This window comes from Salminus brasiliensis, chromosome 25 (genome assembly GCF_030463535.1).
Source record: "Salminus brasiliensis chromosome 25, fSalBra1.hap2, whole genome shotgun sequence".
Taxonomy (NCBI): domain Eukaryota; kingdom Metazoa; phylum Chordata; class Actinopteri; order Characiformes; family Bryconidae; genus Salminus; species Salminus brasiliensis.
This window is the reverse complement of record NC_132902.1, coordinates 22,643,278-22,661,105: the sequence shown is the minus strand read 5'-3', so window position 1 is coordinate 22,661,105 and position 17,828 is coordinate 22,643,278. Positions and strand designations below refer to the sequence as shown.

The 17,828-nt window shown below is 43.5% G+C and overlaps 1 protein-coding gene across 3 annotated transcripts in view; it reads right to left on the bottom strand.

Moving 5' to 3' along the window:
- Window positions 1-17,828, bottom strand: part of lrrc4cb (leucine rich repeat containing 4C, genome duplicate b) — a 57,702-nt gene that overhangs the window by 24,400 nt on the left and 15,474 nt on the right. Inside the window, exon 1 of one of the 3 annotated variants that reach the window (XM_072671552.1) lies at window positions 14,598-15,581. The exons of 1 other annotated variant lie outside the window; for it this stretch is intronic. The gene's annotated coding sequence lies outside the window, so the exon portion shown is untranslated. Of the gene's footprint in view, window positions 1-14,597; window positions 15,582-17,828 lie in introns of those variants that run through there. One more of the 3 variants, XM_072671554.1, reaches the window with a different exon arrangement.

The following is a 17,828-nucleotide window of genomic DNA, read 5'->3' as shown; positions in this document are numbered from 1 at the left end:
CCAGCAGAGACGTGTTCCAACCTGGGTTGGGGACAAGGTCAAAGCAGCAAAGTATCGATTGACTGATTGTTTAAAACACTATAAAAATGGGAATTCTTAAGGATTTTGGTGCTTTTTTCAAAAAATAATTTTAATAGCTAAGCTATTTTATAACCTAGGGATCGAGAAGTTCTTCTAACTGAAGAATCATCCGTACACACACTGAAGGTGCTGTGTGAAAGTCAGGAAGCTCAGGAAAGAAGGAGCGACGGGAGGAAGAGTGAGAGCACTGCATTAAAAGTCAGAGCACATAGAGAGTAGAGCCACATTCATTATTCATTAGTTAAGTCACCGTGCATAGTAATTAAACACAAAATCTAAAACAGAAATTGCTTTCGTAGATGACTCCTCATTGAACCCCCATCGTAAATTCTCTCATTAGATGCACAAAGGAGACGCTGAAAATGTGCACAGGGAGCCGCTGCGGCACGGACGCCAAATATCCACTAGAAAAGTCAGAGAAATGAAAGATTAAGTCAAACTGTCCTTACAATACAAACAGATATGGGAAGCGAAAAGGGGGTTGCCATGAGAACTTGCGGAGTTGCAGTGTGTAGTTTCGTTCTAGATAATGAAGAGCGCGGCGCTAGCATGCAGGAGGAGACGAGAAAGGAGAAGGGAGAAAAGAGGGATGGCTTGACCCTCCTGCATGGGCACAAATGAGGGAGCCACAGCTTGCATGGTGCTCATCCCCTGCATACAGATTGCATTACACAGCCAATCCTCTGAAAGAGCCTTTGCTGTTCAAACACACTGACATGCTTCGGTGTGAGGAGGCAGCCAGCCTCACGCCTAGCCAAGTGGCCCCTTAAGGGCAATTAATACAAGAAAGACTGCTTTACTCATCAGCCCCCATGTTCGATATCAACAGAGGCCGCATCGGCAAGACACTATCCGTTGTTATTATCGCACCTGCTAACGGGTCACGTATTGACTGTTCCTGCAGTGACGACCAGGGTGATCTACACCAACGTTCGGCTCTGCTGAGTCTCTGAAGGCCCACCGAGGCTCGAGCTGGAGTTCTCGGGCGAGCCTGGCTCCCTGGCGGTGACAATCCACCTGATTAATGGAGCGACGTATGGAATGTCCTCGTTTGCGTGCACCCCCGCCAGCCGGCTGGGGGGATTATCCACCCGGATGCTCGTCCTCCATTTGTGAGAATGAGATGAGAAGCACCGAGCTATCTATCAAAGCAGAAGCCAGGCGACCAACAGGGCTCGAATCCACGGTACCCCGTTACTTCGCTGAGTATTAACGCTGTGCTAATATATTGTTTGTTAATCATTATTGTAATATCAGCCTTTGCAACAGAGATACTGCAAGGGGCTGCAATATGCAAATGAGCCCTTTAACAAACCGTAAAGACTTTATTTGTGTCCTCTGAGAATGCAGACAATCTCAGACAGCCCAGATGCGCTTCTGTTGGTGTTTTGAACAATCAAGGCAGTTATGTGATCCACCAAATGTAGTGCATTTTGTCTAAATAAGGCAGGACAGTCTTATTTTACATCAATGATCCAACGAGAGTGGGAGTTTGTTTATAAGGTTGCACAACAATATCTGAATCATTTTGCTATTAAAATGCTTAAAAATGACATCAGATTTATACTGATTTTTTTAACTAATATCTGATGATGTATCCAGAAGAGCAGCATGTAGAGGTGATTCTGGACTTCTGCACTAAATTATCTACATTTGCTTCATTTTACTGCATTTGTAGCCATATAGTTTTATTAAAATACATGTTTTATTTCTTCCTATTCCAAGTGGAGTTAGTTGCAATCTACATTTCATAAATAGTAATGCATCAACATGGTCATCGGCATCAGCAGCTGCTGTAAGTACATGAAAAATATCAGCGTCAGCCCAGATTTGCCATTTTAGTGCATCAGGTTTTGATGTATTCTAACATAAGCTATAGAATATGTTAATAAATCTTACGTGGTTACGTGGTTAATACCACCTGGCCTACCATATTCTTTACTCACGCATGGTCACATTCATCCCTCCCTTAAACATTCAGATGGGGGTTGTTTCCAGGATTTGTTGGTTTTTAATGAAATTCATTCTTCCCGCTACCAGAGAAATGTCCCCACGTCACTGGCTGCAACACAAGCCCAAAGGAAGATCAATCAATCCAGCCCTTCCTTTCATGAAATTCTACACCAATTTCTCCAATTCTAGCTTTTTCTCATTGCACCAAACAGGTTGCGCTTTGCAGATCTTGTTCCCAGAACATATCAGATGTTCCTCCGACAGGAGGATGCCTCTATATAGTTTCTTCTCATAACTTTTTCATGGAGGTCACATTTGTGCAGGGTGTTGCTGCACAGTAGAACAGTGCACCACCACTCCAGGGTCTAAGTAAATCTCCCGAGGTCTTTTGCAGTCAAACGGGAATTTGCTTTGCCTTTCTAGCAATCCTACCAGCAGTTCTCTTTAAGACTTTTCTTGGTGTTCCACCAGACCTCAAGTTCACAGCAAATCCTTTAAGCAAGTCCTGTAAGTTGTGAGGTGGGGCCTCCATGAGCCTCAATGAGCCTTGGGTGCAAATGACCCTGTCGCCTATTTACTGGTTGTCCTTCCTAGAGCACTTCTGGTGTAGGTACTGAACCGCTGCATATCAGGAACACCCCACAAGACCAGCCAGTTTGTTTCTTGTTAAAGTGGTCAGATCCATACGCTTGCCCATTTTTCCCCATATATCCACCCCTTGACAGATGCTGCTGTAACCAGCTAATCAGTCTTATTTACCTCACCTGTCAGTGGTCTTAATGTGTATATAAAGTGTCCCACTTTAATATTCGCCCTAACGATCGGTTAGGCTCATTTGCATACTGCAGCCTGCTGCAATTCCAACACAGCAATAAAAACGAACTAACGATACACTGAGCAGCCCTCCTGACATGCAAAAAACATGAATTGGAGCACGAGTCTCAGCGACTGGCACGTTCTGCTGGCACTGAGTGTTTATGCTCGTGCCGAAGCGGCTTGCTAAAGGAGCCTGCTACTGTCTCGCTTCTCCGCTCTGGTGGGCAGAACAGCGAAACGCAATCGGCTCTGTTTTCTCTCGCCCACCACTCCGATACCCTCCACACCTACATGTTGCTGGGGACTGCGGGTATCTATCGCAGTTCAAAACAAATACGTCTGAATAGTTATTAGCCTTAATGACTGTATAACACAGACAATGCAGCAAAGAGATGAAAGGAGGCAGGCCGGGGTAACCATTAGTTTTCCATGCCTGACATGACAATAGGAACGGTTGGGGCCTCAGAGCTATAATCTCACTGTGGCCATATAGTCTCCTCAGTCATTAGTATTGACTCCGCATGAAGCCGGGCCAATTGAAGCACTCAGCTGCTAGCAGGCCAGGCACACATAAATCCAGTGTGTTTGGAGCCTCTGAGTGGCTCTCTGAGGAGCCCAGCGCATCGCATCTAATCATCCAGCTCACTCATATTCTGCATATTCTACACCACTGGATTTTGATCTGGCACCAGAAGAAATTTTACATGCACCGCTGGAGAAATGGACAGAACAGGATACAGTCATATGCTAAGGTTTGAGCCCCCTTAGCCAAACTGCATACTGTGTCGATTTTAGAAGGGAAGTAAAAATAACCACTGCAGCAAAACCATGAACTTCAGCGTCTAAGTGAGAGTCAGTTCGGAAACAGGTAAGGTTTCAGTGAAGGTGCACTTAAAAAAAGTGTAGGCCAAAATTTACTTGATGAAAATGTGACAAACACAATACGTTAAGGTCAATTCCACAAGCTTCGCCCGTGGCCTCCTGAAGTATTTCACGCTGAATTTTCAGGTATATTTAGATTAGACGGTTTAGATTTGGATTCTGTCGGAGATGCTGGCCTATTTTCAGCTTCGGTTTCATGACTGACTGCATCTCACTTGCTTCCAGAATTTGCTGACAATTCATGAGAAATGTCCTTCTCTGCTGGTGAAGGCCACTATAGACCACTGTAGATCTCACTGTCATGTTGATGAAACCAGCTCGAGAAAAAGAGGCATTCAGAATTGACTGACTGATCGTTTGATTGATATTAACAGACCTAAACTGTGCCAAAAAACATTCCCCACTTCATATAAAAAACACTATGTCCAAATATTTATGGACACCCTTCCTAATGAATGCATTCAGCCACTTTAAGCCACACCCATTGCTGAGACACCATGTCTAATCCCTAGAGAACAGTACCGGTAATAGAATAGAACTCTATTGGCACTATTTGGAATAAATCGTGGTATAAACCACCCCAACCCCTCCCCCCCCGGAGCAGTGGACCTCTTGTGTGTTCTCTGAAATGATGGATGGTGCTCCATCCAATACGTTTGGGATGAGTTGGGGAGTTGGGGATGAGGTGGTTTGGTGATCATCCAACATCCTGACCTCAGTAACACTCGCTTAATGCCATTATATTTTCACGGCAATGCTCCTCCAAGACCTAGTAGAAAGTCTTCTAACTCTTTTTGAATGGGCAGGTGTCCCAATACTTTTGTCCATATAGCGTATTAAGCCATCTAAAATGTCAAATTTTTCCATAATAAAAAAAAAAAATAATAACAGCACAAGGTGGAATCCTCTCCAGCTAAACACATAAGCACTCAATGGTGACTGCTTCTTTCCATCAGCTTGCTATACTGGCCCACGGGTGACCATCTCCACCAGAGAAGTCAGACCCAAGATGTTTCCATCTTTGTTTACATCCTGCATTTTTCAGATGCTGGAAACGATGCCAGCTGGCTTGCGCCTTTCTCATGGAACAAATTCAGCCCTGATCATTGTCTGCAGCAGCATGTATTCTAGGCACCCTCTGGTATAAGAGCCTCTAAAAACATGGTTCGCTTTGACACACTTCTGTTCGCGAATCCAGGCCAACTTATCCGAGAAGCTTGAAAAAGCCACCTGCCTTCACGTTTCTCTCCAATCCGAGAAATATGCTGAGAGAGGAAGGAAAGACATCCGCGAGGAGGGGGGGATGGTGGCGGGGAGTGAGTTGGGGAAGGGATGGGCGGTGGGTGGTTGGGGGGTTCCAAAATAATGAGCAACCCAGATTTGTATGCCCGTGATGACAAATACACAGCTCGGCCGCGGCAAAAACGATATCCACCATCCTTAGCTTAGACAGGAACAGCTCCCTCTCTGTCTCCGCTGACTAATCTTGACGAATATCACAATTTACACTGTTTGGGTCATTAGTAGGAACGTGGTGGTGATTGAAGCTTCCTGAATGAACTATCAACACACAGTCTGTCATCTCAGAGTTAGCAGAGGATACAGGCTGTGGCTTTGATTAAATTGCAAGAGCAATGTCTTCCAAAACCACAGATCCGGGCCACGCCGCCAACGTCCATTTGTTGTCGAAATGAGTCGTTTGCTTAATCGGCCTGCTCGGAGGACGCGCCTTTATATTCGGCAGCGCTTGAAACAGATGAACTTTCACCTACGTGTGGCCGTACGCCTGTGCATGTCTGTGAAGCGCTCTGGACCTCCTCCAGTGCGCCATATGCCCCTTAGACAGGGTTTTCCAGAGCGTCCACGCATGGCATCTGACATCTGCTGCGGGACTTAAACTCCTGCAGCCTGTTCAGACTCTCGCTCATCTGCTAGCACTTGGGCTCCGTCCCATTCCGACAATGTTCAAAGTCATCGCTCAATCTGTGCAGGTCACCGTTTGTTAATACACTCTACACGAGGTGATCTGCTCTGTGAAATCACGTCAAAAAAAAAAACATGCGTTCTGAAGTTTACAGCATCGATCCGCTAATTAATCCTGGGAGAAATGTAGTGGAACACAAGCCTGGATAAAAGATACAAATAAATAAATCAATTGTGAAAACCAGCATTCGGACAAAAGCAAGTTATGGAGAGATGCCATATCCATCAGATTGCTGTCTGCTTGGTGGAGAAGCTCAACTTAACCTTTGCTATTATTAGTTAATTAGCGAGCGTAGTGGTTTAATCGTACGTCATGACATTAATGAAAGAAAAAAAGAATACAATGTAAACACAGCCATAAGGGCCACGCAGTCTAGCAACAGCTTCTGGTAATTTGAGAATTAACATCTACGTGAACCTGCCACGAGAGGCCTTATTAAACAGGGGAATCACAGAGATGTAAAGCGTGCTTAACTACAGCAGACTCGCTCGCAGTGGAGGGCCCTGCGCTATTGTGATTGAATCGTGGCGGGCAGTAGATCAGAGTTAAGGATGGCTGAGCATCAGAGATGAGCCAAAACCAGTAGCGTGCTGTCTCATGTGTCATCCCACCGCGCTCCCTTGATAAAACATTCCGACAAATATCAGCCATTAGCATGACACAATCTGCCTAAAAACAGACCCTTTTATGTGCAGATGGTTCATGGGCGATATTGTTTTTACACAGCGCGGCCGTTGGTGTCGAATGAGCTCTTATAGTAAAGTTCTTCTTCAGTTCTTCGGAACACTGTAACAGGTAATTCAGCACGGAGGCTTCTTTTGCTAGGCATAAGCTGTTTTCCTGGCCATATTCACAATATTCGCATTGTGAATGTGACAGGGCTTAAGAAGCTGTAGCCCACTGCTGAGTGGTGTTTTAATAGAGAACTCATTGCTGACACAGCAAAACGTCTGCTATCTCTGAAATGGTGACTTTATTTTCTAGCGGAAGACTCCAGAGGTGAGCGTACGGGAGAAAAAAAAAACACTGGATAGAAACAACATATGTACGTTAAAGTCCGTAAAGTACGTGAACAACTTTGGTATTGGCCACGTTGTCAGCCCAGGTCCTGTAACATCTGGACCCTCACAGGTCCCGCCATACGAGAAGGCACAGGCTGAGCCAACCCCCTGGGCAACTGTGCAGGGCCGTACTGGTGGCGACGGGGAGGACGGGGGGTAAATATGAAAGCATGGTCAGCTTATGGAAGTAGTGAAATATATGTTAAGTAAAAGTCTTTGAAAGGCAGGTGGAAGCTGGTGATTGGCTGAGATAACAGTGAGGGTCTTCGAGTAGATCTAACTTGCTAAAGCTCTTATATTTGCCATTAGGCTCACTACTGTTTTGCGTGCCCCGCCTTTAGCCGCCTTTACTGCAGCTTCCATTCTTTTCAGGAGACTTTCAGGTGATTCTTCTACACCTCCAAAGTTCAGTCTTAGAAGTCAGAGCATTTTCTGCTTCTCACCATCCAAGTCATGCCAAACACATTCAATGATGTTGAGGTCTGGACTCTGGGGTGAGCGGTCCATTGTTCTGAGAACACTGCAGCTTCTTTGTTGGGTTTGATGAACTGTTCTTCTTTGTTGTCTGTTTGCTGTTTTGCAGAACAAGCTTCTTGATCGGCTCCACATCTTTTCAGAACCACAGTATTGAGTCGTCTTCCCACAGTGGAAAGATTCGTTTTCAGATCCAAAACGAGAGCGAAGCCTGATTTTCTCTTTTCCCTCAAAGATAACTGTTTTAAAATCAGTTTATGTGATGTGGACAGTTGACCTAACGAGGTCTTATTCTTTTTATAGGGACAGTTTCACTGGCACGTTGGCTTTTCTGAGCATATCATCGATATCTCCATTACCTAAAGGACATGACCGGCTGTATGTCTCATTACAATGATAGTAGAGGCTTAGTTTGGGGCAGTGGCTCAGTGGGTAGAGTGCTATGTTATTGATCATAAGGTTGTGGGTTTAAGACCTAGAGTGGCTAAGCTGTCAGTGTTGGGCCTCTGAATAAGGAAAGGTGATGGCTTTTGAAAATGGCACTACTGGTACATCAGAAAAACAGGTGGTGGTGGTGGTCTACCAGATCTTGCAAGGTTGTTAGACGTCTCAGATCTTTGAACCATTTTGTGAACTCAGTTTTGGAAACACTCACTCTTGTTCTTCTTGACCTTCTCCTTTCTTCTGAAAGTAGATTATTATGTATCTGATCTTCTCCGAATTTCTGGCAAACACTGAAGAACGTAATGGCTATTTTGACTCAAAATGAAAGAAATAAAGGGTGGTCATTTGTACTGGTCAATTAGAATTGTTCATGGCGAACATCCCAACTTCAGAAGGCAAAGTCATAGCAGTGCATCAATGTCGTCTCAAACACAAGAAGACCAAAGGAGTCCAGCATCGAGTGTTTCTTTATCCTTTACGATGGCCAACACAGGCATGACCGTGTCCAACAAGTGCTGGCCTCTGGGGTGATTCTCCAGCAGCAGTCCACGACTCCAGCATTTTCTTCACCTAAAGAGAAGCACAGGCTTTTTCTCCTGCTTAAAATTCCACTGGTGTGCTGATGTTGTTTTATATTCTGGAGGGATGGAGGGATATGGAAACTACAAGATTAATAAAAGACCATGACTTTTTTTAAGTGAAATGAACAGAGAGCGCGGCTGGGCAATTGGCAGATGCTTGAGTCACTGCTGGCTGGACTCTGTCTCAGTCTACAACCTTACCTTCACTGAGCTGAAGAACATGGTGGATGTCTGCGCCAATGCGCCTGTGCTTGTGGATTTTAGGAGGAAGCGCCGTCTTTAATTGTCTTGAATGGGTTCAAACCACAATCTACACCATTGACCTGCTTTACACCTCGAATTAAGCTATTATGTGCAATAACTCGGCCCCTCTTATTAAACTTTTTAATGTCCTTCCCTGGTAGGAGATGAACTCCCTACCTGACCCACATTAGGAACAGGTTTCGCAAGGCATCAGGTGGAGCTGAAGCGCCTCACTGCTCCACTTTCATTTAAATGGCAGGGATTATTGAGGTTAATGGGTGCAATATTGGCTAAATGCTCTCTTTCAGAGACACGCCCTTGCTTGCTGTGGGGGGAACCGAACTGTATGTAGCTTCTTGTTGTTGTTTTTTTTTTCTCTCAGCCAACACATTCAACACATTAGAGCTCATCCTTGCCATGGCCCTCCAGTCCCTGGACTGCACGCTAAACCTTGTTTCTCTGAGCGGCTTGTGAGGATACACCATCAATCAAAAACGTACTGTGGGGGGTTGTAATCTGCAGCCCAGAAGTGCAGGCTAAATTCAGGTCATCACCCTGTGGAAAAAGAGCAGCGGTCTCTCTCTGCAGTGGTGTAGACCTGGTGTAAATGAACCTAGCCTAACGAGGTCTTATTCTTTTTATAGGGACAGTTTCATAGGCACAGATTTAGGCAGGGGCGGGAGATATGATCATCTTTACTGCTATTGTGATCAATTGCACCACAAAATGCTTTTCTGAGCGTATCATCGATATCGCCATTACCTAAAGGACATGACCCGTTGTATGTCTCATTACAATGATAGCAGAGGCTTAGTTCGGCAGGGGCAGTGGCTCAGTGGTTAGCTTGCTGTGTTATTGATCACAAGGTTGTGGGTTTAATACCCAGAGCGGCTAAGCTGCCAGTGTTGGGCCTCTGAATAAGGCAAGGTGATGGCTTTTTGAAAATAGCACTACTGGTACATCAGACAAACCTATGCAACTTATCGTGAGGCATGTTGTGGATTGTGAAAGTATCTTGATGTTACATTGTTGTCCAGCCCTGGATTTAGGGTTACATATTTATTAGGGTTAATCAGAGTTAAGCAGTCAATTAACATTTAGCTTTTTGATAAATGAGCAATGATTAGTTGGCATTTTGCACAATAATGATGCAGATCCTCAGCTCCAAAATGTCAACTTTACAGGAGAAGAAAAACACCTTCTTAACTTTTAATGGAGGTCAAAGCAAAGTAAAGTTTATTCATTCATCAAGTCGTTTTGGAGCATTTCTATCGGTGCATTAATCACAATGTCAGTTGTTCTTCAAGGGTTCTTTAGGAAAGCCAATGGTTCTATACAGCATCATAACTTAAAACACATCTAAATGCTTCTTTATAATAGGAAATTACTTGTAGATGGTCCTCAAAACAATATGAGGTCTGTAATGTGCCAAAAGAGTAGTTCTGGGACGTACAATGAGCCATTTTCCATACTATTTAGAACCCAATTTGCTTACAGTGAAATAAATGAGTTCCTAAAGTGTCATTCAGCAAAGGTTTTGCCTGGTTTTAAATAGTTCTTCTTTATGATGAGAAACATGAACATAGTGTATATATATATATATATATATATATATATATATATATATATATATGTTTTAATGGTTTAATTAAAAAAATATCTATATACTTTTATTTTTTAAATATTTTTTAATGGTTCTATGTAGCTCCAAAAAGGTTTCCACTATTGTTGTAAATATAGTAAATTAACCCTTTTCAGTACAATGTGCAACCCTTTTAAAGCCAAGCCTGATGGACATTTTGTATGAATATTGTCACTGGCACTTAAAAACCTTGTATCTCCATCTTCATAACAATGACACAATTCAAATTATGTCAAAAAAGTAAAAAAATCCCTTGCAAAATAAAAAGGGGTTCCTCATTGGTTCTATATAGCAAAATGACAACTCAAATAAGTTTTATAGTTTTTATAATTATATTTTTTATTTTATTTTATATATATATATATTTAAAAATGTTTCTATTTAGCACCAAAAAGCTTTAGTTTCAAGTCCAAGAACGCATTTCAGTACTACACAGAACCCTTCCGAAGCAGAGCCTGATAGACACACCCAGTAACATGCATACTGCCGCTGTCCCTCAAACAACACCTACCTCCAAAATGGCAACTTTACAGGAGAAGGCAAAAACCTTCTTAACTTTCAATGGAAGTCAATGTAAAGAACAACTGCCAGCTTCACATGATGTCAAACAAGAGAAGGTTCTTCATTTCACATTTCACAGCATTTTGGGATCCTTATGCTTTAATTAAGACGGATATTGACTGATATCTATGAGACTATTGTCCTGTACTGAAAGAGACTGTCAGTGAAGAATAGGCATGAACAGTGCATTACTAAGCAGGATGGTAATATCATGACTGATGATGATTAATTACACTGCATTAATTCAACTGTGACTAACCCTGATAGTCACAACCCAGCACAAGTTTGCTGATTCTGTTGTCCATTAAAAGGATGACTTGTTAAGTCCAGTAACGAAGACAGTGACCAACCTGTTGTACCAGCTATATTCTTTTACCTGCTCAGTGACCGCTCAGAACTGTGATACATTAATTGTGCAGTCTTGATTTAATCGCTGTGCTTTCTGCACACAACAAACATGACCTTCAGGCAAAAACAAAAGAGGAAATTAAGACCCCACACCTCATTCTGTTATACAGTACATCATTATTGGGGTGTAATTTAAATCGTCGAACCCCATGGCAATGTAGCAAGCCCACAACTGAACTGAGACGGTAACAGCATTGTCGAAATGTGATTATGCTTTTAATTTTTAGCAGATTTACTTTCCCTTATCGGAATTGGGATATTTGCTCCATTCATTTAAGCTGGATAAGATGATTATGGTGCATAATGCATTGAACTAAATAGAGCAGCTGTCAAGCAATTTCTATGAAAACCATTATGACTTTGGCAGTACTGCAGTTAAAAATATGTAGGATAGGAGATCAGTAATCTAGACAACCGGACCTAAGCTTTCCGCAATTTGTAGGAACAGGAACGCATTTTACTGGTTAATTTCTTTATAGAATTGAGATGAAGCCACTGGGTTTGACTACATCTACGAGAGGCACTTGTTTGTTGATCTCAGAAACCATAAAGACAACTCCTCTACCAAGTTGTACCTTAATATAAATAAAGCTATGGGCCTAATTATCTATTTTCCAGCTACAGTAAATGACCGGTAAAAGGTACAGTTGATAACCATGTTAATTCATCTAATGCATGTCATCTGAAATAAGCTGCGAACATCTGTATCTGTGTGCGAATGCACTGTCACTTCCAGATCATGACTGTAACAGATCCCTCTACAAGACTCAGGGCTATGACATCTATATTTACCGCAACACTTCAGGAGCTGGGATTGATGGAACAGAACCAATTAAAGCAATTATCTCAGATGACTCTCTTCGTTTGATATCCCTGCAAGCAGGCAAGCAAACAAGACAGCATAGCTGTGTGTTCCAGACACATTTTCAGCCTAGTTCATGACTCCCGTAGACCCCCATTAACAGCGAAAATGAGGCCACGGTTTTTCCTAAAATGCACCCGGAATCACTCTCTCTCAATGTTCTGCGACTGTTCGCGACAAACATGCCGAAGTCGTGCTGATTTCCAGCACCTTTCCAGGAAAGACACCTCCTGTCAAAGTCTTCATGCCCAAACAGTATTAGGGAAGGAAGCATCAACCCACCACCAGTGAATCATCCACCGAAATTACGTAATGTTTCTTGTCTGCCAATGAACCACCAAGAAGTCTCACCCAAAGCGTAAGGAATGCAAATAAAGCGCTTAAAACTCGCACCGCCACCTGGACGCTCGGGCCGGGCTTAGGGGGCCTCTCGAGAGTTAAATATTAAAGACACGCGGCACGGCCCTGTGTGAGCTGCCACCCTCTGCTGTGCTTCCCAGAATTACCATCAAGAAGAAAAAAATGGTATGGGATGCAGATGGGATAACGTGTAGGGATGCGATCCTCAGCACAGTAACAGGAGTAACGAACTCAAGATAAGCTGCTCTTTCCCATCATCTGCTTTATTAGATGCGGTAAGGAGTAGATGTCGAGGCGACAACAGACACGGTGTCTCTTTCCCTCTTGCGTCTTTGCAAAAGCCTACACATGTGAACAGAATATGAATGACCCAACGCCATATTCTAGCAAAAGTAACGCTAAGTGGAGCAACAGAGGGGGGAGGTGGCGGTAGGAGGAGGAGGAAGTGGTGGTGGAGGGATCCGAATTCTACCAGTGCGCTGTCGCACAAGCAACGCCAACTAACCCTTCAGCCCTGCGGCCACAGACAGAGAGACAGATTCAGAGACGGGACTATAGACATCTATCTAGATAGATAGGTGGACTAACAGACAGACAGACAGATAGATAGATATACAGGTGGACTAATAGACAGACAGATAGATAGATAGATAGATAGATAGATAGATAGATAGATAGACAGATAGATGGATAGATAGACTGATAGATAGATAGATGGATAGATAGATAGATAGACAGATAGATAGACAGATAGATAGATAGACAGATAGATGGATAGATAGATAGATAGATAGACAGATAGATAGACAGATAGATAGATAGACAGATAGATGGATAGATAGATAGATAGACAGATAGATAGATAGACTGATAGATAGATAGATGGATAGATAGATAGATAGATAGATAGATAGACATGTGGATTAATAGACAGACAGACCAACAGATAGATAGACAGAGAGACAGACAGACAGCCAGATAGATAGACAGATAGATAGACATGTAGACTAATAGACAGACAGACCAACAGATAGATAGATAGATAGATAGATAGACAGAGAGATAGACATGTGGACTAATAGACAGACAGACAGACCAACAGATAGAGAGACAGACAGATAGATAGACATATAGTTAGACAGATAGATAGACAGATAGATACGTGAACTATTAGACAGACGGACTGGCCAACAGATAGATAGATAGATAAATATGTGGACTAATAGACAGACAGACAAACAGATAGATAGATAGAAAAATAAATATATAGATTGACACGTGGACTATTAGACAGACAGACAGGCTAACAGATAGATAGATAGATAGATAGATAGATAGATAGATAGACAGGTGGACTAAAAGACAGACAGACAGATAGATAGATAGATAGATAGATAGATAGATAGATAGATAGATAGATAGACAGGTGGACTAAAACACAGACAGATAGACAGATAGATAGATAGATAGATAGATAGATAGATAGATAGATAGATAAATAGGTGGACTAAAAGACAGACAGACAGATAGACAGATAGATAGATAGATAGATAGATAGATAGATAGACAGGTGGACTAAAAGGCAGACAGATAGACAGATAGATAGACAGGTGGACTAAAAGACAGACAGACAGATAGGTAGATAGATAGATAGATAGATAGATAGATAGATAGATAGATAGACAGGTGGACTAAAAGACAGACAGATAGACAGATAGATAGACAGGTGGACTAAAAGACAGACAGACAGATAGATAGATAGATAGATAGATAGATAGATAGATAGATAGACAGGTGGACTAAAAGACAGACAGATAGATAGATAGACAGGTGGACTAAAAGACAGACAGACAGATAGACAGATAGATAGATAGATAGATAGACAGGTGGACTAAAAGACAGACAGATAGACAGATAGATAGACAGGTGGACTAAAAGACAGACAGACAGACAGATAGATAGATAGATAGATAGACAGACAGATAGATAGACAGGTGGACTAAAAGACAGACAGATAGACAGACAGATAGATAGATAAATAGATAGATAGATAGACAGGTGGACTAAAAGACAGACAGACAGGTCAGTATATAAGCTGACTGACAGGGAGGTGGACTAATGAATAAATGGACAGATGAATCACAAAGCATTTGACTGAAACTCGTACTAAACTAAGTAAATACGCGCTGATTAAAGAGGAGCTAATGGCTAAGCTAATCTACAATTCTGATTAGCAGCTACTTACACATTTTTTTGCTGTGAAATGTGCGGCTCGGAAGATGGCAGTGTGGAATATGGACGGTCCACTGCAGCCTCAAGTTAATGTAAAATCCATGCACGATTTACCGAGGCGTCGGGGCAGGCGCTTTTCCTCTCCCTCAGCCAAACAACAGAACAAAAAATCCCAAGAATAAGCGGAGGGTAAATCTGTCAGCGTCTCGCTGAAAACGTAACGCAGCGTGCCATCCACATCCAGCGAGCTGAGGCGAGAGGAGAGAGATGGAGGGAGATGATGGAAAAGGAAGGAGCACTGGGGGTTCAACAGCTCTCTCTCTCTCGCACGCGCGCTCTCTCCCTCTCTCTCTCTCTCTTTGCTGCTTATTCCGATGAGGGGGGAGGCAAAAAAGACATCCAGCAGTTATTTAGAAAGGTCCCGGTGTATCAGTGACTCGGTCTCTGCGCGCAATCCACAGATCAACCCAGAACGCGTGTGTGCTGCTGCTGACTTTACACAGCAGTGCTGCCTGCATTCAGCTCCCATATACACACACACACACACACACACACAGGGGCACACACACACACACACACTTCACCTCATGCCTGAACTGCAGTGCCTCTCCTCGTCAGCCGGTAACTAGGTTAGGGTTTGCTCAGATTCCTTAATTAAGCCACGATATTCCGGATAATTACGCACGGTTCCAAAGCGGCTTGCGTGCGTCCTGAAGCCCACGGCGTCCAACTCTGGAGTGTCACTCACTCATTTCCAGTCAGTCAGTGGTTTTAGTGAAGCTGCAGCTCTCTCTATCGCTCTAGTCTCTCTCTCTTCCCTCTGTTCAACCTCTTCGCTGCGCACGGAGCCTATTCAGGCTTTTGGTTAAAGCCAAAGATGTCAATGAAAATGGACTAAAAACGGCCCTGAAAATAGAAAATTCCAAAAGTAATCATCCCAGATGGAAGGAGCCCTGCCTTTCTCCAGCCTGCCTTCACATCTGCTGCAGTTGCTGAAGCTCCCGGGTTTGAGTGGCTTCACTCAAACCGTCTCTGCGCATGCGCCAGGGCTGCCAGAGCTACAGAAGTGAGCTCTGTATGTGTGTGTGTGTGTGTGTGTGTGTGTATAAAGCCTTGCTTGCTGCAAGCTAATGCAACACAGCCACGAGTACTGCAATTATATAAATTTAAGAGAACTTTTAATAATGGTGTTTTGTTTGTGTGTGTGTGTGTATGTGTGTGTGTGGATGTGTGTGTGTGTGTGTGAATGTGTGTGCATATGGCTTCTGCTAAAGTGGGCACAGTGATGTAGGATTGCCACCTACTGGCATGGTCTTGGTTACTCAGTATTCTGCAAGTGGAAGTCTGAATCACCACCACGCGATTTCTCTCCAGGCATATTGCAGATATTATTATTACACAACAAAATGTGGAGGAGCTTCTTTAATATTTGTATTTTAATATAAATGTAGGCTACGATTCCCCACACTATGCACAGGATATGCATCATTTTGCCTTTTGCTTCTTATCATACACCAGTGGACACCAGTGGTCTCCAACCCTGCTCCTGGAGAACAACCTCCGGCAGCACTATGATTCATCTAACCCTACTCCACCCCACCTGACCTAACTGAACACCGCCTGATTGGCTAGGTGTTGTGTGCTAAGCTTGGGAATATATGGAATTGAAACCAGCACACATATACACAGATGTGCCAAAACATTATGACCACCTGCCTAACTTGCTGTTGGTCTCCCACAGGTCCAGCCCACCAAAGAATGGACTCTACAATACCTCTGAAGCTGCCCTGAGAAATCTAGTATATGTGGCAAAGTCCTCTGATGTGAGGTGGAGCTGCTGGGATTGTGATCTGGGGAATCTGGAGGCCAGAGCAGCTCTTAAACTTTTGGTCATATTCCTCAGGGCATTCCTGACCAGTGTGCAGTGTGGGAGGAAGTATCATTCTGTTGATTGAGGCTACTGCAATTGGCATGTAGCTGGTCTACAGCAATGTTGAGGTAGGTGATATGGACCACAGAAGTTACAGAGTGGGGTCCCCGAGTGCTGAGCTCAGAGCATAGTGCAGAAAAGAGCTTGCTATTAGGGATTGACTCCATATTAATGCCTATAGATTTCGAATGGGATGCCATTACAGCTTCAGTGGGTGTCCCAATACTTTTGTCCATTTTGTGTATGTTACCAGTTAGGGTTCCCTTTAAAAGCAATGAGTTTCAGTTGCGTTTCCCAATGAAAGATGTCCCCAAAGGTGTCCCTGACATCATGTTGCATCATGTCAAAGAGACACTAACATTTACACAAGATATTACCCAAACACACCTTAGCAGCACTGCAAATCTCTTTCTCAAGGGCATCAAAAATGGGTAAAGGAGGCATTTCAGAAGAGCTGAAAATCCCCTTGCATAGGGAAGACAAAAGACGAAAAGCGGTCTAATGCGCTGCCACTATGGCCTGGGGGTCATGAGTTTGAATCCCAAGCCATGCCATCAGCAGCCAGAGTCCAAGAGAGCACAATTGGCTGTGTTCTCTCCAGGTGGGTAGACGGCTTTCTCTCCCCTCATCACTTTTAAGTAATGTTACCCAGCACAGGCGTCTGTTGGCGGGTGCGGCGGAGCTAGGGAACCAGGTGCATTCTCCTTAGGGTGTTGACTGCCTATCAGGGTATCAGCAGCAGTACGAAAAGAGGCGGTGGCTGGCTTAGCATGTATTGGAGGAGATCTGTGTTAAGTCCTTACTCTCCTAGTGTCAGGAGCATTGCTAATGCTAGGGACAGCTACGAGCGGGTGGGTTAATTTGCAGTACCAAACCATGGGAAAAAGGCGGGGGAATGGGACCCCTAACAACCATGCAAGCAAAACTGAAGTCCCACTGCTGCTTCAGCTCTGAAAACCCAGGGTGAGACTGAGAGAAGACAACTTAACACTGTGGGTCTGACAGGATGTGGCAACGAAAGAGAGCACAGTGTCCACAAGTTTGTAGACACCTGCTCATCCAGAAATTATTATGAATTATTAATAGGGAGTTTGTCCCCCTCTGCTGCAATAGCAGCTTTACACACAAAACACTTTACACAAGACGCTGGGTCATGTTAACTAGTTGACACAGAACAGAAGACAACATAGAAATAATGAGGTGTGCTTTCTCTACAGGGTAACCTAACCTATTCTGGTGCTCTTCTTTCCAAGAGAAAAAGCATCACATCTGGTCTAGAAGCTGCAGTTTGTCAGAAGACTATCTATCCCATTC